We start from the raw sequence: 26658 nt of genomic DNA, 5'->3' as shown, positions 1-26658 counted from the left end.
TACCTCAAAAATTACCCAATACTTCTAAATAACCCACGGTTCAAAAAAGGAAGAAGGGAAATTTCAAAATATTCTCAACTATATAAAAATGGAAACATAAGATATCAAAATTTGTGGGATGTAGCTAGATTAGTGCTTGGAGAGAAACTTATAGTACTAAACACATATATTAAAAAGGGAGGAAGAAAAACAAATTTTTTTAAGAGAGGAAGACCTCTTATTAATACTTTAGCTTCCACCTTTAAAAAAAATACAAAATTAAGGGGCGCCTAGCTGGCTCAGCTGGTTGGGTGACTTCGGCTCAGGTCATGATCTCGTGGTTTGTGAGTCCGAGCTCCGCATCAGGCTCTGTGCTGACAGCTCAGAGCCTGGAGTCCACTTCAGATCCTGTGTCTCCCTCTCTCTGCTCCTCCCCTGATCTCCCTCTCTCTCTGTCCCTGTCTCTCTCAAATATAAACATTAAAAAAAATTATTTTTAATACAAAATTAAGAAAAATTAAACTCAAAGAAAGCAGCTGGAAGGAAATGGTAAAGATCAAAAATCAATGAAATTGAAAATGTATAATCAATATAGAAAATCTATGAAACCGGGACACCTGGGTGGCTCAGTCTAAGTGTGTGACTCTTGATTTCAGCTGAGGTCATGATCTGGAGGATTGTGGGATTGATCCCATGTCAGGCTCTGCTTGGAAATCCCTTTCTCTCTGCCCCTCCCTCACTGACACATGCATATTCTCTCCCTCTCTCTCTCTCTCAAAATAAATAAACAAACATTGTAAAAAAAAAAAAAAAGAAAATCAATGAAACCAAAAGCTAGTTCTGTATAAAAAAAAAAAAAAAAATCAAAGAAATTGGTAAGCTTCTAGCTAGGCTGGTCAAGATAAAAATAAAGGAGATATAAATTGCCAGTATCAGGAAGAAGAGAAGTGATCCCATAGGGATGAAAAAGATAAAAAGGGACTATTACAAAGAACTTCCTATCTATAAATTTGACAAACTCCTTGAAAGACACAACCTGCAAAAGCTAATGCAGTAAGAATAGATAGCCAGAATAGTCCTATTTCTATTAAAGAAACTGAATTCATAGTTTGAAGAAACCTTCCAACAGAGAAAACTCCAGACTCAGAGGTTATACATCTCTGAAATCCCCTTTCTCTCCTGAAAACCTCCTTCCTGAGGAGGCTCCTCTTGAATCTGGACCATATGTTCTCTAGGCCAGCTATATAGCTGTCCCTCCTAGAACATCATTTCACTGTTCTCCTGGGTTAGATTTATGGTTTCCTACATTCCAGGCCTTTCTTTCACTTCTTTATTTTGCTTGAGCCTAACGTCTGATGCTTTCCAGGCATGAAAATATCTTTGTTCTACTCCCATACTTCATTGTTAAGTAGCCACAATTCTGGTCAAGAAGACTGCTGTTGGTACACTTAGTTCTTTTTTCTATTTTGGTTTTCTCTCTGGAAACCTTCAAGATTTCTTTAATTTTTTTTTTTTTCATTCTTGATGCTGTGAAATTTCACAAATGTGTGCCACAGAGGCAGATTTTGTTTTGTTTTAAATGTTGAACATTCTTAGAAACAGAAACAGAATGTTATATGATTTTTAATGAAGGTTGTTTTGGTTAGGGTGATAGAATATGGGGTAACATTTCACTGTAATCTTTTTATATATGTTGCTTGCAAGAGTTTGTAACAAGCATATATTATTTTTATAAAAGCTATGCCATTAAAAAATAACAAGAAAGTCACACAATATCAATTAAAACTTTAGATATTCAAACTCTGATTCCATAATTCTACTTCTATAAATCTATGTTCTAGCAAGGGGTGCAAATATATACATACAAGAATGTATATAGCAGTGCTGTTTATACCATTAAAAAACTGGAAACAACACAAATGTCTAGCGGTTAGGGTTGGTACCATATCTATAGTATATATCTATGGTATATATATATATATATATATATATGGTATATGGTATATATCTATGGTACTTATATACTATAAACATTATTATGCATATAAAAACATATATGGTACTTATATACTATAAACATTATTATGCATATAAAAACGCTGACACAGATGTATAAAATATTACTAAATGAAAAAGAGTATTGTAAAATAATAAAGCATTACCATTGTTACATTAAAATAAAAAAGCAAACAAACCAAACCATGTGTTTGGGTATATATACACATATAAGGAAAAGCATGAAAGTCTGAAAAGATGCATCCCAGGATGCAATGCTTCTACAAAAGAATGGTAAAGGATACATAATTTCCACAATAACTGAAAATGGAATAATATAAAATATGAATGGATTTAATGATCACCAAATGCTCCAAATGTAAGACAAAGATGTCCTATTGGATTTTTAAAAATCCAATTCTATGCCCACATTAACCAAAAGAAGGCTGACATAGGTATATCAAAATTCAAAAGAGATCACAGACAAGAGAAGACTAAGGAAACATAACTAAACGCAACATGGGATCTGGATTGGGTCCTAGAACAACAACAATAACAACAAAATTAATGGAAAAACAGGTGATATTTGGATAAAGTGTATAGTTTTGTGAATATTATAACAATATTAATTTCTTGGTTTTGATCATTGTACTATGATTACACATTGTATTAACATTAGAAGTAGGGTGAAGAATTTTTACAGGAACTCTGTAGTATTTTTCTAACTTTTTAGTGAATCTAAAATTATTTCAAAATTAACAGCTTTTAAAAATAGCAGACTAGACTTGGGACACCTGGGTGGCTCAGTCGACTAAGCCTCCTCTGACTTCAGCTCAAGTCACAATCTCACAGTTTGTGAGTTCGAACCCCCTGTTGGGCTCTCTGCTGTCAGCACAGAGCCCACTTGGGATCCTCTGTCCCCACCCCCTCTGCCCTTCCCCTGCTTACACTCTCTCTCTCAAAAATAAATAAACATTAGGGGCACCTGGGTGGCCTAGTTAGTTAAGTGTCTGACTCGGGCTCAGGTCATGATCTCGTGGTTAGTGAGCTGGAGCCCCAAGTCAGGCTCTGTGCTGATAGCTCAGAGCCTGAAGCCTGCTTCGGATTCTGTGTCTCCCTCTCTCTTTCTGCCTCTCCCCCGCTTGCACTCTATCTCTCTCTCTCTCTCTCTCAAAAATAAACATTAAAAAAAAAGCACTTTAAAAAAATAGATAAACATTAAAACATTTTTAAAACTCAGAGTAGACTTTAAAACAAAAGGCATTACTAGAGATAAAAAGGAACACTTCTTACTGGGGAGAAAAAGCTTCAATTCATAAGAAGATAGACTACTTATAAAGTTGTATGTTTCTGATAACATGACCTGAAAATAAATAAATCAAAAATTGATAGAACTACTAGGGAGAAATAAATCTATGATTACACACAGAGATTTAATACACTGTAAATTCTCAGTATTTATCAATCAAGTGAGCACGTGCGTGCTCGCACACACCCACACCCCACAACCACGCCACACACACAAATCAGTAAGGAAAGAGATTTTAAAAACAGCATTAAGAAACTTCATCTAACAGTCACAATAAAGCATGGCACCAACCACAGAATTCACATCTGTTCCTCTCTCACACACACTCATATTTACTCAGCATTTAAAAAAACAAAAAATACATATACAAAGCAAGTACTCGCACATTAATATTTTGATGGCAGTTACAGGGGTGTTAACTTTTTAATTATTCATTGAACTGTCCACATCGTTTTATATCCTTTTCTTTACATGTATTACATTTCACAATAAAGTTTTTAGAAAGTTAACTTATCTATTAGATGTCATTTTTTCCCCCAGTTTTTTAAAACTTGTTCCACAGCAGCAAAATTCTCAAGACAAAATTATGAAGGAGGGGAAGTTGGTATACTTCAACAGAATATAAAACAAGATTCAGGATTAAGGGTTCCAGCAAAATAATCCCTGTTGTACTCTAGTAGCTTCCAAAATTTATAAATCCAGGAATACTACAGGCAAGTCTCAAAATAGCATTTATTTACAATCAAATCACCATAATGCAAAACTACAGATAAACAAGAGTAAACAACATGAGTATATGCATCCCAAACAGTAAAATATCTAAATTAAAAATACCTTCAATACAGACAATAACTGAATCAGAGGTGCACATGTCAAGTGCCAAAAGATTTACAGTAAATTTGTCTCATCAATTAGCCACTTTAATGAAACCCTCAACCAAAGTATTAATTCTCAACTTTCAAAGTAATATCTCCTTATGTTGCCTGTCTTGAAATCAAATATACAGCAATTAAGTTATAACCAAAACAAATACAGAATAGTTAAATAATTATTTTACTTTTCAAAAAGTAAAAATAATATATTCTCAAATATGTTTAAAATGATAAAAATAGACTGAAGCTATGTTCACAAAACTCCAGGATGAACTATTTCTTTTTAAAAAATTTCTTTTTATTAAAAATTAAAAATTGGGGGTGCCTGAACGGCTCAGTTGTTTAAGCATCCAACTCTTGCTTTCAGTTCAAGTCATGATCTGGCAGTTTGTAGGTTTAAGCCCCATGTCGGGCTCTGCACTGCTGGCTGGCAGCGCCTGCTTGGGATCCTAACTCTCTGCCCCTCCCCTGCTCACATTCTCTCTCTTTCTTTCTTTCTCTCTCCCTCTCTAAGTATAAATAAATAAGCTTCAGGGGGAAAAAAAAATACCTTTAAAAAAATTAAAAATTGGGGCACCTGGTTGGCCTAGTCAGTTAACCGTCCAACTTCAGCTCAGGTCATGATCTTGTGGTTGGTGAGTTTGAGCTCCACATCGGGCTCTGCACTGACAGTGCTGAGCCTTTTTGGGATTCTCTCTCTCCCTCTCCCTGACTTGCTCGTGTTCTCTCTCAAAATAAATAAACTTTTACAATAAATTAAATATTACTACGAGTAGTTTATTACTTAACTGTTGCTGCTACACAAATTACTCCAGAACTTAGGTCAAAACAACACACATTTGTTATCTTAGTTCCTGAGGAATGTACTGCTGCTTAGATAGGTCCTGGGGTTCAGGGTCTCTAACAAGGTGGTAATCAAGGCATCAGGCAGGGCTACAATCATTTTAAGGTTTCACTGGGACAAGATTTTCCAACTTGACTCAGTGGCTGTTGGCAGGATTCACTTCCTAGGGGTTACTGAACTGAGAACTTCAATTCTTTGTGGGCTATTGGCCAAAGGCTCTCCTCAATTCCTTGACAGGGGGATCTTTCTAAGGTCAGTTCATGAGATAGCAGATGGCTACATCAAAGTGAGCAAGCAAGAAAGGTACAGCAAAAAGGAGGCTATAGTCTACTATAACATAATCTCGTGACAGCCCAGCACTTTTGACATAAGTCTATCAGAAGTGAGCCTTTTAGTAGTCTACCTCAAGGGAAAAGGATTACACAAGAGTGTGAATACCAGGGTTATCTCAGAAGGCTGGCTCTTACAAGTAGCATAACAGAAAAGGAAACCGAAATAAAAGTCAGGAGAACTAGATTCTAGTAACTATGTGGCTAACTACAATGTCTCAGTATTTTCATTGACAAAAATGAGGCCTAAATGACCTCTAGGGTAATTTAAATTCTAAATTCTGTGCTTCTCTACGAAGTCTTTTGAAAAGAGTTACCAAGGATTACAGATATTTGGTCAAAATGCCTCGTTTTATAAAAACCAAATTCCAGGAAAGGTTAACGTAGACAGGTAGTAAGCCACACTTACTCTGCTCTTATACCCAGTGCTTTTGCATAATGGCACATTGCTTTTCAGTCAATGTCCTAAAACAGCCCTATCCCCTCTTTATAATAGTATCAAAATCCAAGATATTGAATGGAAGTTGAGAGTAATAATATACTAACAAGAGCAGCAAAAACTGATTTAATGTATTGAGAATAATAATAAAGTACTAACAAGAGCAGCAAAAATAGATGTTGTGGATTTATCTTTTTCTTTCACCAACTCTAAAACAATCTCTGTAGGTGGCATGTGAGATGAAAATGAACTATCCTCTGCCCATCCCCAGTCACATGTATCTAGACATTTTAGTAATAAATCTGCTGGACTAGGGAAGTATAAAAGCAACAAATAATAAATCGTAGCAGAGAAATACAGTCACTTTATTTTAAAAAAAAAATTTTTTTTCAATGTTTATTTATTTTTGGAACAGAGAGAGACAGAGCATGAACGGGGGAGGGGCAGAGAGAGAGGGAGACACAGAATCAGAAACAGGCTCCAGGCTCCCAGCCATCAGCCCAGAGCCTGACGCGGGGCTCAAACTCACGGACCGCGAGATAGTGACCTGGCTGAAGTCGGACGCTTAACCGACTGCGCCACCCAGGTGCCCCTACAGTCACTTTAAATAAAGAAAACAAGATTAAATATAACCTAAATGAAGCATCTAAAAATTGAAACTGCAACCAGAAAAGGCAAGGTTTGTCCCCACTGGAATCCTAGAAAATACAGAGTCCCAGAGGTCGACAATGACAATATGATGCAGGCAATGTCCAGGAAAGTAGGTACTCTAGGAAGCTAATGACAACATCTGGGTCCAGATGTCCACGGTCCAGCACCGTTAAACATTTGCATTACATAAACACCCTATTTGTTCCTATATTAGATCCACTTTATACCCTTTACCAACCCTAATATTTGTAATGACTCCAACTCTGATGCAAGAAGTACAGTTAAAACAATGCATATAAGGGGCGCCTGGGTGGCGCAGTCGGTTAAGCGTCCGACTTCAGCCAGGTCACGATCTCGCACTCCGTGAGTTCGAGCCCCGCGTCGGGCTCTGGGCTGATGGCTCAGAGCCTGGAGCCTGTTTCCGATTCTGTGTCTCCCTCTCTCTCTGCCCCTCCCCCGTTCATGCTCTGTCTCTCTCTGTCCCAAAAATAAATAAAACGTTGAAAAAAAAAAAAAAAACAATGCATATAAGTACAATTATTTTGTGTGGCAATTATGAAGCAGTAAGGTATTTGCATTAGTCAAAATATGTGTGAATGTGTGTGTAAAAACACATGCATATAATTGCAGAAATGGATCCAAAATTTCTATGTAAGAAAGGAGTAAGGACAGCAGTGGTTGGTGGTGGAAGCTAGGTCTAGTGGCTTATCTTAAATCTTAATATTTTATCTTATCTCATAATAATCAAGTAAGAATGACCAAAACTCAGTTATCTATCTCAAAGAAAAGATCAAGTTGATGAGAATACCCCTAACTCTCTCATTGGTTTTAGCATATTATCTAACTACATTCATAAATTCACTTCTATAAACCACCTAAAATAAGAGAAATTGTTAGCTAAAAATGTTAACATAGACTGAAATAATAGTCAAAAAAAATTTTTTTTATATTTTCCAAAGTTTTTTGATATTTTTTGGTACTGAGTGAAAAGCAGGGGGCCCAAAGTAAGAGAAGACGAACTGGACAGTCCAATGTGGCATTTAAAGGAGACAGGACCTCTATCATGGGCAGGGATGAAATAGCTGAGTTTCATGGCCCAAGCCATTGGTTATTACTTTCCATATTATGAGAATATTCAATCAGGTAGATAAAAATTTTAATCATGCCATCCCATGATGGAATGGCTCAAAAGACAGTATCTGAAAGTACTGCAAAAAGTATTTTATGCTTTTTGTACTTTTTTTTTTTTTCCTCAAAGTGTCCAGAACTGTTTGGATATTCATCCCTTTCTTAGCATTTTACGCACTATCAGAAAAGGGGTTGCATCTCCTGTCTTTTCTCACCTTTTACCTCTCTTTTGTTTCTCAGTTATAAAGGGCTGGGAAAAAGTAGGAGCAGTAAGAACAGTTTAGTGAAGCCTGAAACAGCTATCTAATTAGCCCTGAGGTAAAACTGGTAAGAAGCAAAGAAAATATGCTTAGAGATTTAAAATTTAACTCCAAAACACTATAGCACATGCTGCTTAATACTATTATTTAACCTCAAAACACTACAGCGCACAATACTTAATACTGTTAGTTTTCACGTTTTTTTTTTCAATGTAGCCCCTCTCAACTAATAATTTCACCACCACCAATGGGCTAAAGATTGAACTGTCATTTTGAACAGTCATTTTCCAACATAGTAGGTTGGCAGTCTATGAAACAAGAATCAAAGAAAGGGGGGAGGAAGAGAGGGAGGGAGAGAGGGAAGGAAGGCAAGCTAGCAAGCAGGCAGGCAAAAAAGAAAGAAAAGAAAAAAAGAAGGAAGGAAAAGAAGGAAGAAAATAAAATAGAAGCTGTATATTGTATATGGACTGCAAAGCCTAAAACGCAAGCAGTCATAGCTTTATATGGTAGTGCTTTAAATGAATCTTTACAGGGATGCCTGGGTGGCTCAGTAGGTTAAGCAGCCGACTTCAGCTCAGGTCATGATCTCACGGTTCGTGAGTTCGAGCCCCGCGTTGGGCTCTGTGCTGACACCTTGGAACCTGGAGCCTGCTTCTGTTTGTGTGTCTCCCTCTCTCTCTGCCCCTCCCCTGTTCATGCTCTGTCTCTCTCTGTCTCAAAAATAAGTAAAACATTACGAAAAAAATTTTTAAATCAATCTATACAATGCAAGGACTGCCTATATTTACTATTTGGCCCCTAACAAAAAAATTTGATGACCCTTGCAATAGAGGATATCCAAACGGCCAATAACATATGAAGAGATGTTAAGTATTACTAGTCATTAAGGAAATTACGGAAAAACACCGTGATATCACTACACACCCACCAGAATGGAAAAAATGGAAAAGACAACACTAAGTGTCGCGAGCATTTGGAGGAGCCAGAATTCTCAAACAATGCCAAGTAGGAGTGTTGAAACAACTGATTCGAACAACTTTTTTGGTAATATATACAAGAAATACATACCTGCATACCCTATAGACATTTCACCAACAGGTACATGTAGATCTAACAGAAATGTATACATAGGTTCACCAAAATACAGCTGACCCTTGGATAATGCAAGGGTTGGAAGCACCAACCCTACACAGTCAAATATACAAGTTTAACTTTTGACTCCCTAAGAATTTAATTACTAATAGCCCACTGTTGACTGGAAGCCTAATCGATAACATAGTCTATTAACACACATTTGGTGCATGTATTATATACTATGTTCTTTTTTAAAAAGTTTTTTAGCATTTATTCATTTTTGAAAGGCAGAGAGAGAGAGCACACAAATGGGGGTGGGGCAGAGAGAGAGGGAGACACAGAAACAGAAGCAGACTCCAGGTTCCAAGGTGTCATCACAGAGCCCGACGCGAGGCTCAAACTCACGGACCGGACCGCGAAATCATGACCTGAGCTGAAGTCGGACACTTAACCTACTGAGCCACCCAGGCGCCGCTATATACTATATTCTTACACTAAAGCTAGAGAAAACATTAAGAAAATCATAAGGAAGAGAATATACATTTACAGTAGTATACTATATTTATAAAAAAAAAAAATCCACGCATGGGTGGACCCCTGCAGTCTAAACACATGTTGTTCAAGGGTCAACTCTACTTACAAAAATGTTCATAATAGCCAAAAACTGGATGGAACACTATACAGCATAAGAACTACTGCTACATAATTTGTGTAAATCTCACAAATACAATATTGAGCAAAAGTGAGACTCAAAGGACTATTTACTGCATGGTTCCATTTATATAAAGCCAATTAACAAGTAAATTCATAGATGACTTTGGAAATCGACATAATGGTTACCTCTGGAACGGAATCACACAAAGTGGAGTTTCTAAGATTCAAGTAATGTCCTTTCTTGATCTAGGTACTAGACACATGGATATGTACGCTCTGTACACTTTTGATTTATGCGGTTTTCTCTATGTGTATTATACCTTAAAAATTAACACACTAAAAAGATTTTTATAAAATCTATTCCTTTAAAGGACTGTCCACCCTTTCATTTTTCTGACTTATCATCATTACTTCTCACCAATGAGATCTCTTAATTCCTGTTATATAGAAGTCAACTTAGTTATTTTTCTTGGTATACTATTGCACAGGATACCCAAATGATTATGCACCTGTCATTTTCGGTTAGTACCACACTAGATGCCAAGGTGAAACTTTGAAAAGCCAGTAACTTATGATAGTATGTTAAAGTTACCGGGAGGGTGGGGGAGCCTTGAAAAGTGGTTTTGTTTGGCCCTTTGTTTTGGTTTACCTTTGTCTATCTCCACAGTGATTTAATCTGCATAAAATGTTCAAAGGAGCTTTTCAAAAAGCCTGCTCTTGTGGAAAGCTTTTTTTTCTTTTTCTTTCTTTCTTTCTTTTCTTTCTTTCTACCATCCTGCTGCTACCTTGTGTTTAGTTACTTCCATTCATGGAGCTTAAAATATTTCACAAATACTGTTGGGTGGTGTCACCTTCCAGAAAAATTTGGGCTCAGGCACACTGTGAACCTAAAAATTTCTAACAGTACCTTTCTACAGCTCCGCTCCTAGTGCCTAAAGAAGCACCGTCTTCTATGCTAAAACTTACAAGTGCGAGAACTGAAATCCACAAAGATTAAGTCACTCTCAAGGACACAGAGTCACGGGCTGAGCCAGGACCTGAACTCTCCAACTAACAGCCACTTAAGGGAAAAACAAACAAAAATCTACACCCTTGAATAAATGCTCAGCTGTTGAACTTCTGTAATAAGAAACAGGAGGGTGCCGAAACTATGCCCAGAAAGAGGACCTGAGGACCCCACGACGCTGACCTTCGCGTGAACCCTATCACTGCCGGCCATAGGGGGTCAACATTCACTGGGTGCAGACTCCGCGCCGCCCCTTCTGCTCCAAGGAGGCTGTGGCCGGAAATTCCAGGGCTGGATCTAAGCCCACCCCCTCCTTTTCGCCGGTCGCCCGAACCTCCCAGCCTACCTGTTTACCTGAGATGCGCCTGGCACTGCCTGGCTAGCCGACTCTGGGCGCTCGCCCCGAGTTTCAGAGGCCCGACGCGTGGCCACCACATCAGCCAATCGACGCTTGCTCGGGAGCCTCTCGACCCTGAGGCCCGCCCGCCCGCCTGGGAAGGTGCGCGCGCCCGCAAACGACCGGGCGGGGCCCGATGGGAGAGGAAGCCAGACGCTCGCCGCGCGCCGGGGCCACGGGGAACCAAGGCGGAACGGGCGCCCGGCGGGAGCTTGCGGCGCGCACTGGGCATGCGCAAACCGCGGTGCTAAAACCACGGGGCGGGGCTTCTGGAGGACTGTGCCAGCTTGGGAAGTACTTGTAAGAGTTTGGAGAAAAAGACGGATTTAGTAGTTTCCGGTGACTGCGCCGGCTGGACGCTACGGTGTCCACTCCGAGACTACGAGCGCGTTCTATTAGAGCAAAATATTGCCCCGACAAAACCTAATCGGGCTAGAGGAGGAAACCTTGTGGTTAAAAACGTGTCGTGTGGCCTCAACTTTAGCCTTGCACTGTCCAAGAAGTTGGAGGAATTGCGGTTTTCTGGTTGGTTTGTGTGTGGTTTGGGATGAGAGGACACCGGGAGGGGGGCATATTGTGAAGTGATGGTTGAATGAAAAGAGCTGAAGTTGGACTCCAGTTGGGTGAGCAAAAAGCAATACCTAGCTCCTGACCAGGGAATATTTACAAACTAAAACTTGAGGGTGGTAAACTTTTTGACTGAAGTACTAGAACGAGATCTGGATGCTTATGTTCAACTAATGGATTCTTTAAGTCTCAGTGTTGAACCTTCCAGAATTAAAGAATTAAGTCCTCAATTCATGTACTTCTGTGTTTAAACAAGAAAGGACTGACATTGTTAAATAACTGCTAGTAATTCAGATGTGGTTTTCTTGTTCCCCATATCAGTATTGCTTTTATAAATGTCACCTTAACTCCTTCAGATATCAAATATTTATTGAGTACATACTATGTGCCTGGAACTCTTCTGGGTGTTTGATAAGCAATAGTAATGGTTTTTTACACCACATCCCCCAGAGAACTGGCATAATAGGAAGTGTGGACAGTTTCCCAACACTTTATTAAATGCAAAAAAGGGGAGTGAAAAAATAAGACATAAAAAATGGGATATAAGTTGGTTGAAACAAAATAGGTTATAATATTCATAAGCTATTGGCTATTTTATTGTAATGAATGGACAGTGTCTGAATGTTTGTTACAGATTCAGCTTTGAAATACATTTTTATTTACTTCAGTCAAGGTCTGAAATAGATATTTATTGACACAAAGTACCATCATATATATGAGACAAATATAGAGAAAATAGAGAAGTAGTATAGTTTGTTAGAGTAGGTAGGAAGGGCATTCCAATCAAGAATGACTTCTGAAAAGGTTTAAGGCCACCCCAAATTATGTGTAAAAGAAAAGAAGAGAAAGTTGCTTTTCCTAGCTAAGAAATAACAAGAAACAAGGGGGGAGAGTGACCACAACATTGAGAAAATTCAAAACAAATAATGGGTTTATAAGTTAAATTTAGAGAAAGTGATTATACTATTTTTCTTTGGGTAAAGGTATATTAACCCTAGTTGTTTTTTTTTTTTTTAATTTTTTTTAACATTTATTTTTGAGACAGAGAGAGACAGAGTATGAACGGGGGAGGGGCAGAGAGAGAGGGAGACACAGAATCGGAAACAGGCTCCAGGCTCTGAGCCATCAGCCCAGAGCCTGACACGGGGCTCGAACTCACAGACCACGAGATAGTGACCTGAGCTGAAGTCGGACGCTCAACCGACTGAGCCACCCAGGCGCCCCTAACCCTAGTTTTTAAAAGCTCATCTGGCTGCTAAAAGTCTAGGGTAAAGAGAAAACCCCATGTTATCTTTCCCTTTGGTAAGTTGTTTTTTCTTCCACCTTTGTATCCAGTGATATCAAACATTAGGTCTTTCTCCCTAGTCCTTCCTCTAACTTACTCAAGGTAACTTTTTAATGTTCTTTTCCTGAATTTTTCAGATCTCAATAGCTATTTTTTCCCCAAACCTCTTCACACCACTGTTGCTCATATACACATTTCTTTATTCTCTATCCTGCTAACAGTTGCCAGTCTATAAGAAATGAAAGAGACCAATTACAGCGTTCTTTCCTGTTCTCAAGCTAATTATCAAAGATCATCACTTTTAAAAGTTGGGCTTTTGCAGAAATCTCAATAAGGATGAGAGGAAAAAGAAAATGAACTCCCCTATTTTTTTACAGGGAGCAAAAGAATGTCAGATCATGAATGCTCTCAACTCCACAAATATCTTAAGCCTCCTGCAATGTGCCAGGCACTGCAATCAGTTCTGGAAATAGAGTAATTAATAAAAACTATGTATACAAGTACATGAGAATGCCATGTGCATTTAGGCAGGGTAATCTAGAGAAATAGAAACAAGATTTCACATATATATAAATCAATTGTATTTCGATACACTAAGGATTACCAATCTGAAAAGGAAATTAAAATCTCATTTACTATATCATCAAAAAGGATAAAATACTTAGCAATAAACTGAGGAGGTGAAAGACTTGTACACTGAAAACTATAAAATATTGCTAAGAGAAAATACAAACGGAAAGACATCGTCCTTGTGAATTGGAAGAGAATATTGTTAAAATGTACATAGTACCCAAAGTGATCTACAGATTCAGTGCAATCCTGATCAAAATCCCAAGGCATCTTTTGCATAAACACAGAAAGAAGATTGTAAAATTCATATGGAACCACAAAACACCCTGAATAGTCAAAGCAAGCTTGAGAAAGAACAAAGTGGAGGCCATACAATTCCTGATTTCAAAACATTCTACCGAGCATAATAATCAAGTGGCATTTTCATGCCTCTTGATAATGTCTTCCCTCTGTGCATGTCTGCCTCGGTGTCCAAATTTCCCCATTTTTATAGGGATATAATCACACTGTATTAAGATCACCTAATGACCTCGCTATAATTTGATTATTATGCAAAGACCCTCTTTCCAAATAAGGTCTTATTCTGAGGTGCTGTAGATTAGACTTTACATCTTTTTGGAGGGACACAATTCAACACATAACACCACCTTGAGAAACATGAAAATGAAAATATGACATTCCAAAAGTAATGGAATGCAGTGAAAGCAGTGCTAAGAGAGAAATTCATAGCTGTAGATGATTATATTTAAAAAGAAGACCTCTCAAAACAAAAACTTAACTTTATACCGTAAGGAAGTAGAAGAAGAGCAAGCTAAACCTAAACCTGCAGAAGGAAGGAAATAATAAAGATTACAAGTGAGACAAATGAATACTTAAAAATTCTAATAACTTCAACTAGATTGGTGAAGAAAAGAGTAAAGATGTAAATAAATTAGAAGTGAAAGTGGTGCCATTACTACTGACCTTAGATAAATTAAAATAATTATAAGAGAATATTATGAACATTTGTATGCCAACAAATAATGTAGATTAAATGCACACATTCCTGAAACACACATTACCAAAACTTACTCTAGAAGAAATAGAAAGATCTCAACAGACCTATAGCAAAGAGACTGAATCAGTAATTAAAATAAAAACAAATCCAAGACTAAATGGCTTTGCTGGGCAATTCTACACATAAAGAAAAATTAACAGTTTTACTCAAAAAAAGAAGAAGAGGAGTAAATGCTTCCTGATATACTCCATGAAATCAGCTTTACCCTTATGCCCTTATACCCTTATACTAATGCCATCACAAGAAAACTACAGACCAGTATCCCCAACCAGTCCCCCTTATGATGCAAAAATTCTCAACAACTACTAGCAAGCCAGACTCAAAATCACATTAAAAGGATTTATCCCAGAAATACAAGGGTGGTTCAATATAACTCAATCTATATAACACAACATATTAATATAACAAAGGAAAAATGCCCACACGATCATCTCAATAAATTATAGAAAAAGCACTTGACAAAATTCAACTTCCTTTTATGATAAAATACTCAGAAAAATAGGAATTGAAGGGAACTTCCTTAACATGATAAAAAATCATGAAAATTCCACATGTAACATTCAATGATAATGAGTGAAAGCTTTTCCCCTAAGGTCAAGAACAAGACAAGGATGCCTAATATTATCACTGCCATTCACATTGTACTGGAAAGCCTAGAGAGAGCAATTATGAAAGAAAAATAAAGGCATCTAAATTGGAAGGGAAGAAGTAAAATTATCCCTATTTGCAAATGACATGATTCTACATAGACAAAATACCAAAGAACCCACAAAAAAATTAATACATGAATTCATCAGAGTTGGAAGACACAAGATCAATAGACAAAAATCAATTGTTTCTATACACCAGCAATAAATAATCCAAAAAGGAAATAAAATACTTTACTACAGAACCCAAAAGAATAAAATATGAGTGATAAATTGAGCCAAAGAATTTGTGAAAGACTTGTACACTAAAAGCTACAAAACAATGCTGAAAGAAATTAAAGACGTAAGTGGAAAGGTGTTCTATGATTACAGATTAAAAGATAGCACAACTGAATTGCACTACTCTACAGATTCAGTCCAAAGTGATCTACAGATTCAGTCCAATCCTTACAGAAATCCTAATGGCCTTTCTTGAATAAATTGGTAAACTAATCTTCAAGTTCATAGAAAATTGCAAGGGGCCCCAAATAGTCAAGACACTATTGAAAAACGAAAAGCTGGAAGATGCATGTATGTGTTCTGATTTCAAAACTTACTACAAAGCTACATTAACCAAAATAGTGAGGTACAAACATAAGGCTAGATATATAGATCAATGGAAAGAATACAGAGCCCAAGAAACCCAAATATCTATGGCCAATTGATTTTTGACAAGGATACCAAGACCATTCAATGGGGGAAAAATAGTCTCTTCAACAGATGGTGCTGAGATATCTGGATACCCATAAGCAAAAGAATGAATCTGGATGCCAACTTCCCTCCATATGCAGGCATACCTCATTTTGTTGCACTTTGCTTTATTGCATTTCACATAGTGTGTTTTCTACCAGTTGAAGGTTTGTGGCAACTCTACATCAAGTAAGTATATGAGCGCCATTTTTCCAGCAGCATTTACTCACTTTGTGTCTCTGTCACATTTTGGTAATTCTTGCAATATTTCAAACATTTTCATTATTTGTTGTGGAGATCTGTGATCAGTAATCTTTGTTGTTACTATTGGGGGCACCATGAACCATACCCATATAAGACAACAAACTTAACTGATAAATGTTATTGGTGTTATCTGACTAGTCTACTGACGAGCCATTCTTCCATCTCTAGCCCTCTTGCTAGGCCTATCTATTTCTTGAGACACAACAATGTTGAAATTACAACCAATTAATAATTCTACAAGATCCTCTAAGTGTTCAAGTAAAAGGAAGAGCCCTATACCTCTCACTTTTTTTTCCATTTTTAAAAAATTATGCCTTATTATCTTTTTTAATGTTTATTCATTTTTTCGAGAGAGAGACAGAGTGCGAGTGGGGGATGGGCAGAGAAAGAGGGAGACACAGAATCCAAAGCAGGCTCTAGACTCTAAGCTGTAAGCACAGAGCCCAATGCAGAGCTTGAACTCACAACCTGCAAGATCATGACCTGAGCCAAAGTCAGATGCTTAATCAAATGAGCCTCTCAGGTGCCCCAAAGCACTTCTGGCAGCGGTGGGATCTCACCTTAATTCAAAAGCTAGAAATGATTAAGCTGAGTGAGGAAAGCTTATTGAAAAGGCAACAGAAGCTGAAAGGTAGGCCTTAGTGCCAAATGGCCAAGTTGTGAATGCAAAAGAAAAGCTCTTGAAAGAAATTAAAAGTTCTACTCCAGTGAGCGCAAGAACAAGAAAGCAAAGCAGTCTTACTGCTCTTAGGGAGAAAATTTTAGTGGTCTGCATAGATCAACCAGACACAACATTCCCTTAAGCCAAAGCCTAATCCAGAACAAGGCCCTAACTCTCTTCATTTCTATGAAGGCTGAGAAAGATGAGGAAGCTGCCAAAGAAGAGCTTGAGGTATAAAAAAAAGAAGCCATCTGCAGAACACAATAGTGCAAGGTGAAGCAGCCAGATATCTGGAAGATCTAGATAATTAATGAAGGTGGATACACCAAACAACAGATTTTCAGTGTGGATGAAAAAGCCTTTTATTGGAAAAAGATGGCATCTAGGATTTTCATAGATAGGGAGAAGGCAATACCTGGCTTCAAAAGCTTCAAAGAATAGGCTAACTCTCTTATAAGAGTCTAATGCATCTGGTGACTTTAAGTTGAAGCCAATGCTCATTTATCATTCTAAAGTTCCTAGGGCCCTTAAGAACTATGCTGAATCTACTCTGCCTGTGCTTTATAAAGGTAACAACAAAGTCTGGATGATAACAATCTGTTTATAACATGGTTTACTGAATATTTTAAGCCCACTGTTGAGACCTACTACTCAGAAAAAATAATTCCTTTCAACATATCACTGCTCATTGACAATGCACCTGATCACCTAAGAGCTCTGATGGAGATGTGTGATGAGATTAATGTTGTTTTCAGGCCTAACACAACATCCATTCTGCAGCCCATGGATCAAGGAGTATTTTTGACTTTCAAGTCTTATTATTTAAGAAATATGTTTTGTAAGGCTGTAGCAGCCATAGAGAGTGATTCCTTTGATGGATCCAGGCAAAACAAATTGAAAACCTTCTGGAAAGGATTCACCATTCTAGATGTCATTAATAATATTTGTGACTCATGGGAAGAAATTGAAATATCAACGTTAACAGGAGCTTGGAAGAATTTGATTCCAACTCTCAATGATGACTTTCAAGGATTTAAGACCTCAGTGGTGGAAACAGCCACAGAAGTGGTGGAAATAGCAAGAAAAATGAATTACAAGTGGAGCCTAAAGATATGACTGACTTGCTTTGATCTCATAATCAAACTTTAACAGGTGAGTTACTTCTTAGGCACAAAAAAAAAGTGGGTTCTTGAGATGGAATCTACTCCTAATGAAGATGCTGTGAGGATCGTTGAAATGAAAACAAAGGATTTAGAATATGACATAAACTTAGTTGATAAAGCAGTGGCAGGGTTTGAGACAATTGAAACTCCAATCTTGAAAGATCTGTTGTGGGTAAAATGCTATTAAAGAACATCGCATGCTACAGAAATATGATTTATGAAAGGAAGAGTCAATGGATGTGGCAAAGGTCTTATTTTAAGAAATTGTCACAGCCATTCAACTTCAGCAACCACCACCCTGATCAATCAGCAGCATCAACTTTGAGGCAGGACCCTCCACCAACAAAAAGGCTATGACCCACTAAAAGTGCACATGATAGCATTTTTAGAAATAAAATATTTTTAAGTGAAATTATGTACATTGGTTTTTTTTTAGACATAATGCTATTGCACACTTAATAGACTACAGTGTAATGTAAATGTAAATTTTATATACACTGGGTAACCAAAAAATTCATTGGAGTCTATTGTGACATTTGATTTACTGCATGGTCTGGAAGTGAACGCACACGTGATATCTCAGTGGTATGCTTGCAGAAAAATTAACTCAGAATTAACCAACAACATAAATAAACAATTTTTTTTTACATTTTATTTTATTTTTTTTTATTTATATATGAAATTTATTGTCAAATTGGTTTCCATACAACACCCAGTGCTCATCCCAAAAGGTGCCCTCCTCAATACCCATCACCCACCCTCTCCTCCCTCCCACCCCCCATCAACCCTCAGTTTGCTCTCAGTTCTCAACAGTCTCTTATGCTTTGGCTCTCTCCCACTCTAACCTCTTTTTTTTTTTTTTCCTTCCCCTCCCCCATGGGTTCCTGTCAAGTTTCTCAGGATCCACATAAGAGTGAAACCATATGGTATCTGTCTTTCTCTGTATGGCTTATTTCACTTAGCATCACACTCTCCAGTTCCATCCACGTTGCTACAAAAGGCCATATTTCATTTTTTCTCATTGCCACGTAGTATTCCATAGTGTATATAAACCACAATTTCTTTATCCATTCATCAGTTGATGGACATTTAGGCTCTTTCCATAATTTGGCTATTGTTGAGAGTGCTGCTATGAACATTGGGGTACAAGTGCCCCTATGCATCAGTACTCCTGTGTCCCTTGGATAAATTCCTAGCAGTGCTATTGCTGGGTCATAGGGTAGGTCTATTTTTAATTTTCTGAGGAACCTCCACACTGCTTTCCAGAGCGGCTGCACCAATTTGCATTCCCACCAACAGTGCAAGAGGGTTCCCGTTTCTCCACATCCTCTCCAGCATCTATAGTCTCCCGATTTGTTCATTTTGGCCACTCTGACTGGCGTGAGGTGATACCTGAGTGTGGTTTTGATTTGTATTTCCCTGATAAGGAGCGACGCTGAACATCTTTTCATGTGCCTGTTGGCCATCCGGATGTCTTCTTTAGAGAAGTGTCTATTCATGTTTTCTGCCCATTTCTTTACTGGGTTATTTGCTTTTCGGGTGTGGAGTTTGGTGAGCTCTTTATAGATTTTGGATACTAGCCCTTTGTCTGATATGTCATTTGCAAATATCTTTTCCCATTCCGTTGGTTGCCTTTTCGTTTTGTTGGTTGTTTCCTTTGCTGTGCAGAAGCTTTTTATCTTCATAAGGTCCCAGTAATTCACTTTTGCTTTTAATTCCCTTGCCTTTGGGGATGTGTCGAGTAAGAGATTGCTACGGCTGAGGTCAGAGAGGTCTTTTCCTGCTTTCTCCTCTAGGGTTTTGATGGTTTCCTGTCTCACATTCAGGTCCTTTATCCATTTTGAGTTTATTCTTGTGAATGGTGTGAGAAAGTGGTCTAGTTTCAACCTTCTGCATGTTGCTGTCCAGTTCTCCCAGCACCATTTGTTAAAGAGACTGTCTTTTTTCCATTGGATGTTCTTTCCTGCTTTGTCAAAGATGAGTTGGCCATACGTTTGTGGGTCTAGTTCTGGGGTTTCTATTCTATTCCATTGGTCTATGTGTCTGTTTTTGTGCCATAAATAAACAATTAAAACTATAATACTATTATGAGAAAATTTAGGATTAAATCTTTATTACCTTGAGTTTGGCAGTGAATTCTTTGACACCAAAAACATAAGCAACAAAAGAACAAATAGATAAGTTGGATTTCACCAACATTAAAAACTTTTGGGCATCAAAGAATATTATCAAGAATGTAAAGACAACTTACAGAGTCAGAGAAACATGGGCAAATCATGTATCTAAGAGTTTAATATACAGAATACAGTAAAACCTTGGTTTGTGAGCATAATTCATTCCAGAAACATGCTTGTAATCCAAAACACTTGTATATCAAAATGAATTTCCCCACAAGAAATAATGGAAACTCAGATGATTGACTCCACAACCTAAAATATTCATTTAAAAATGATTATAATACTGTGATATACAAAATAATAAAGAAACTATAAAATATGAAGAAAAATAAACAAATTAACCTGCACTTACCTTTGAAAACCTTCGTGGCTGGTGTGAGGGAGACAAGAGAGAGGAGGGTTATTGTGTAGGACAACTTTCCAACTTTCACTAACACTAACAGAATCACTACTCTCTATTGGCTCCATGGAATATTTTCCTGCATGGGGGCCATTGTACATGCTCGCACGTATGTTGACTACAGTACAGTATTAATAAACTCTTGTCGGGGCACCTGGGTGGCATCTGACGTCAGCTCAGGTCATGATCTCATGGTTTGTAAGTTCAAGCCCATGTTAGGCTCTGTACTGATAGCTCAGAGCCTGGAGCGTGCTTTGGATTCTGTGTCTCCCTCTCTCTCTGCCCCTCCCTCACTTGCCCTCTGTCTGTCTCTCTCTGTCTCTTGAAAATAAATAAAATGTTAAAAAATTAAAAAAAAACCTCTTGTCAAATACTGTATTTAATGTAACTAGCAATAAGGCAGCAGAGGAAAGGGTCTATATCTGCAGGCAGCCTGACCTAGAATGAAGCAAAGCATTCCTAACCTTACTCTTACATGGAAAAGCAAAGGACTGTCCATAGGTGCTTTGAAGTGGCAAAAAATACACTAGTGCCAGTTGTAGGCACCTTCCAATGTTCTGAAAAATCACTGATTTCTGCCAAACATAGTGGCTTGAGACCAAGCATCCGAGCATGAGAGATGATCACCCATAATCCCGCAGTGAGAAAGACACAAAGAACTATTGGCTCAGTTTTGATCATGTGACATTTGGCATCACATACTACTCATATTGCAAGACATTGCTTGTTTATCAAGTTAAAATTTATTGAACATGTTTGCTCATCTTGCAGAACACTCACAGAACAAGTTACTCAAAATCTGAGGTTTTACTGTTTATAAAGAACTCTTACAACTCAATAACAAAGATAGTCCAATAAAAAAATAATCAGTGGACTTGAATAGATATTTCTCCAAAGAAGATATACAAATGGCTAACAAGCATGTGAAAAGATGGCCAACTTCATTGGCCACTGAGGAAATGCAAATTAAAGCCACAATGTGATACCACCTCCTCATGCAGACTAGGATGGCTATAATAAAAAATAAATAAATAAATACAACTAAAGGAAAATATGTTTTGGGAGGAATGTGGAGAAGTAGGAAGACTTGCACATTTCTTTGGATATGTAAAATAGTATAGCCCCTGTGGAAAATAGTTGGTAGTTGCAATAATCCCATTCCTATGTATATACTCAAGGAAAATGAAAAATATATGGCCACACAAAAATTTGTACACAAATGTTTATAGCAGCATTATTCTTAATAGCCTAAAGGTGGAAACAATCCAACAATCCATCAATAAATGAGTGAATAAACAAATTGTGGAACATAAAACGGAATTATACTCAACTGTAAAAATGAATAAAGTACTGATACATCCTACAAAGTGGGTGTATTTTTTTTTTAATTTTTTTAATGTTTATTTATTTTTGAGAGAGAGAGACAGAGTATGAGGAGGACAGGGGCAGAGAGAGAGGGAGACACAGAATCCAAAGCAGGCTGCAGGCTCTGAGCTGTCAGCACAGAGCTCAACGACCAGCGACCAGGCGGTGAGTATTTCTAAAACATGATACTAAGTGAAAGAATTTAAGCATGAAAGGTTACATATTGTATAATTCCTTTTATATGCAATATTCAGAATTAGGTAAGTCCATAGAGACAGTAAGTATATTAGCAGTTGCCAGGAGATCGGAGAAGGATAAAAGAGGAGTGATTACTCAAAGGGTATGAGATATTCTTCTGGGTCAAATGTGAGTCATTAACTAAATTAATAGTTATTAAATGCCTACTATGTTCTAGACAGTATTTCAGTCACTCTTGCATGGACTTGATATTCAAAAAGAGGTAAAGACTAGGAATAAACAAATAAATACAGAATATATGTAGGTGTTGAAAATGTAATGGAGAAAAGTCAGGCTACATAGAGTGAAAAAGTTGAGAAGTTCAATTTTAGACATGTAAAGTTATCTGTTAAAGTAGCTTTTGTGGAGATGCCTAAAGGAAGGAAGCAAGTCATGGGAATGTCTAGGAAAAGAACATTCCTGGCACAGGGAAAAGCAAATGCAAAAAAAATGGGAGCATGCTTGAAAGTGTTCAAAGGAATACCAAGAAAATCAGTGTGATGAGAACAGGGTGAAAGAGAAGGGTGTTAGGAAATGAGTCTGGAGAGGTAGCAATAGCCATATTGGGCATCTTTTGGGCTTATGGCTAGGACTTTAGATTCTATTCCAAGGATGACAGGAGGCCACTAGATGGCTTAGAACAGGTAATATCTGAACTATGCTTTAAAAAGATGACTCTAGCTACTGTAACCACAGTATTGAATTCAGTTTATAAGAAATGTCACATCCATAAGTGCCTAGATTACCAATTCTGAGAGCAGGAAATGTCTGGCTTTCCCACCCAACTCTTCCACTAAGTAGTTTGGTGACATAGGTGAGGTCCTCAATCTCTTCCCACCTCAGTTTCCTAAACTGTCAAATAAGGAAGTGATTAAAGTCTCTTCCAGGTCTATTATTCTATGATTCTAGAAAGTTAATATAGGCTTCAGTATCATATGAGCTCTTTTACTTAAACTAGTGATTCTCTCACTTAAGGGCACTTTTGCCCTGCAGAGAACATTTAGGAATGTCTGGAGACATTTCTGTTTGTCACGACTTGGGATGGAGTTGCTACCAGCAGCTAACGGGTAGAGGGTAGGGATGCTGTTAAATATCTTGCATTGCACAGGACAGCCTCCCACAACAAAGAATTATCTGGCCCAAAATGTTAATGGTGCCATTGTTGAGAAACCCTGACTTAATAAACAGAAAATTCACACCTTTCATACATAGGCAATTTGTGACACTGAAGTTGCGCTTTTCTAATTTGTTTGCCAAAGTCTAGGATACCACAAGCTATTTACTGTGAATAATTTCACATTTCGATTTTTTTTATGTATAGAAAAGTTGAAATTAAAATTAGAACATAAAAACAACACAGTTAGTGATTCAGAGAGAGGCCTCCTAAATTATATATACTTAGGTTCAAAGAATACCTCAAATACTCAGTGTGATTTCAGGCAAGTTACTTAATCTGTATGCCAGTGTAAAATGAGGATAAGAATATCTGTCACAGAAATATTGTGAACAAGATAATGGGGTACAAAATGCTCAGCCCATTGCCTGGCATAAGCATTAAATGAAGATTGTCATTATTACAATTTGCTAGGCAGGCTGAATATGGCAGGTGAGTTGCAGGTTCTCTCCACTTTTCCAGAATCTTCCAGATTTCCCCCTCCCCAATTCTCTTTTAATTTATTTTGTTTTTTTATTTTTAGGTTTATTTATTTGAGAAAGAAAGCACTGGAGGGAGGGGCAGAGAGGCGGGGGGAGAGAGAGAATCCCAAGTAGGCTTGTCAGTGGAGAGCCTGAGCAGGGCTTGAACTCACGAACCATGAGATCATGACCTGAGCCGAAGTAAGACACTTAACTGAGTATCTAATCTTCCATGAACCAAGATTTTAGACATCTATTCTACCAACCTTTTTAGAATTGAGTCTAAAATTAGTTTTGATTGAAGGCCGGGGAAGCTCTCCTAGGAGCAAAATGCATAGATTTCTGCACGTTGACCACACAGAAGTCTTAACTTCTAGATTCCAAGCGATGTCCCAAATAACAGAACTTTGATATATATATGACCTCTAAGTGTTATTCCTGTCATTTCACAATAAAATATTTTTAAAAGTTTCCCAAGTAATTATTTTGTTCACACTGTCTAGTAAAGTCCCTTGGAATTTAGAAATGTTCTGTTAGATAATGGGAAAATCTAATGTACCAGAACCTAAGATCTGTCCTAAATAATAACATGATGCCTTGGTATTTGTAAGTTATAAGCCATTAAGAGCTTAGAGCAATGATAGACCCACAAATTTTAAAGCATGAGTCTTTCACTTGTAAATAGCATTTCTTCAATACTTCTAATACTTCTGTATAAGAATATTATGGAATAATGAGTCTTTTTGAATAGTTCAAGAGTTATAATCTCTCCCAACTTTCTACCCTATTCCATGGATGGACTTGGGAGTACTCTATTACATGGATGTATGCCAAATTCTGCATTTGTGGGTCTGTGTTTTGACACCTAAATAAAAGAGTCTATGGGCCCACAGAGGCTATGTATCTCTTAATAAATGGTATTTTGAGATGTGGGTCCAGTCATAGTTGGAATACCATGGGGTTATACTGTATTTTCTAGTGACACACTAATGAAGTTAACTTTAAGTTTGAGGAAAACAAATTTTTTCAAAATGTGCAAATACTGTCATTGTAAAATATAGCTCTTCGATGAATGGATAAAGAAATTGTGGTTTATACACACAATGGAATACTACGTGGCAATGAGAAAGAATGAAATATTGCCTTTTGTAGCAATGTGGATGGAACTGGAGAGTGTTGCTAAGTGAAATAAGTCATAGAAAGACAGGTACCATATGTTTTCACTCTTATGTGGATGTTGAGAAACTTAACAGAAGACCATAGGGGAGAGGAAGGAAAAAAAAAAAAAAAAAACAGGTTAGAGAGAGAGGGAGCCAAAACGTAAGAGACTCTCAAAAACTGAGAACAAACTGAGGGTTGATGGGGGGTGGGAGGGAGGGGAGGGTGGGTGATGGGTACTGAGGAGGTCACCTGTTGGAATGAGCATTGGGTGTTGTATGGAAACCAATTTGACAATAAATTTCATATTTAAAAAATAAATAAATAAATAAAAATAAAATATAGCTCTTTACTCCTAAACTTTTCCCCAAAGTAGTAAATAATGCTGTTTATTTTCCAATATATTCTCCTCTCCTTCCATAATGTTTTTTTTCCCCCCTAGACTCATTGCCACACAGCAAAATACTATTTTTCCCAACCTCACTCATACCTAGGTATACTCCATGTGGCCAAGTTCTGACCAATGAGATCTGTATAATTTCCAGGTCTTTTTTTATGCTTCTTGTCTTTCTCTTCTTTCTGCTGGCCGGAACCTTATTCATGGCTTACATGAGGAAAAATAAATTTCTATCTTATTTAAGCCACTATTGTTTTGGTCTTGAACAGTAGCTGATCCAATGGCCCAATACAAAAACTTTATTCCAACAAGACACTGAAGACATTATTAGATACTTATGTTCAGTGAGTATTTTAGGGTACCTGGCAGTTAAGTTTCTAGCCATTCTAATTATGTAGTTCTCAACCAAATAATCATTTTAAAATAATTTAATTTAAATAATCATTTAAAAATATAAGCTTGACACTTTAGCAGTTTTGCTCTGATATCAGGGCATTGCAGTATTATATAAAAATAATAATAGAAAGAGTAATCTATCTAATGATAGAAAGGAAATCTGAAACAGTAGGTCAAGTAAATTTTCCTTCCCCCCCGACTCAGTGCTAAACCTCCCAGAATTCCAATATTAGCTACAGGCAAATTTGGCTGCAGGTAAGAGATACATCCCATAATCAGAGCTCTTAGCACAGTGGGTATTTGTTGATTCTAGATTAACACTGGCTGAATCCTGGCTTCAGAATATTCTTATACCTAGATCTTATCTCCTCAACTATTCTAGAGGTGTAGGACTAGAAATCAGATGTGATGGCAGGCTTTGCTTATTTTACTCAAAAAAATCTGCTCTAGCCCAAAGAGGTTAATAATTGGTAGTAATTTTCTAACAGAGTATTTGGAACTATGTCTAGGAGGGTCTTCTCACTGAATCCATACAGGTGTTAAGAGACTGAGGTCTTAGTGAGACCATAAACCTGCACCTACCTCCTCTGGATAAGATATTCAGAGATTAAGGACCTCATGGAATTGGTGAAGGCTATCTTTACACTGATCCAACTGAAGGAAAAAGAAAAAGGCTATCTTTAAATCTTGATTTGGGAGTATCAAGGAGTATCTAAGGAAGGCAAAAGTTTTACTTATATTGCAATATGGTAGTATCTCCTCCATTAGATTATATGCTCCACTAGGAACTTTAACTGTTACATTGCCAGTACGTAGGAAAGTGCTGATACTTAGTTAAGCTTTCAGTGAATGAATCTAGAATTTTGTTCAGTGTGTGCCTTGGGGTTTAATAGTTGTGACATTGTTTTTAACTTAAAAAAATTCTCCACTTATATATATGAAGAAACAAATTAATTTGGGGGCATTTAATTATTTTGGTTTTCTGTGTGACAGAATGTAGTTTGGCCTGCGGC

The 26658-nt window shown here is 37.4% G+C and overlaps 1 protein-coding gene and 1 pseudogene across 5 annotated transcripts in view; one reads left to right on the top strand and one right to left on the bottom strand.

The window, feature by feature from the left end:
- MIPOL1 (mirror-image polydactyly 1) overlaps window positions 1-26658 on the bottom strand; it is a 330717-nt gene that overhangs the window by 302894 nt on the left and 1165 nt on the right. For 2 of the 5 annotated variants that reach the window (XR_005790835.1, XM_040476972.1), the window contains exon 1: window positions 10895-11128. The exons of 1 other annotated variant lie outside the window; for it this stretch is intronic. The gene's annotated coding sequence lies outside the window, so the exon portion shown is untranslated. Of the gene's footprint in view, window positions 1-10886; window positions 11131-26658 lie in introns of those variants that run through there. 2 more of the 5 variants (XM_040476976.1, XM_040476973.1) reach the window with 2 other exon arrangements.
- On the top strand, window positions 16567-18493 carry LOC121031383 (tigger transposable element-derived protein 1-like; annotated as a pseudogene).

Source organism: Herpailurus yagouaroundi, unplaced genomic scaffold (genome assembly GCF_014898765.1).
Source record: "Herpailurus yagouaroundi ecotype Mexico unplaced genomic scaffold, PumYag 141, whole genome shotgun sequence".
Lineage (NCBI taxonomy): Eukaryota > Metazoa > Chordata > Mammalia > Carnivora > Felidae > Herpailurus > Herpailurus yagouaroundi.
Note: the sequence above shows the minus strand (reverse complement) of the source record. Positions and strands in the feature narration are given on the sequence as shown.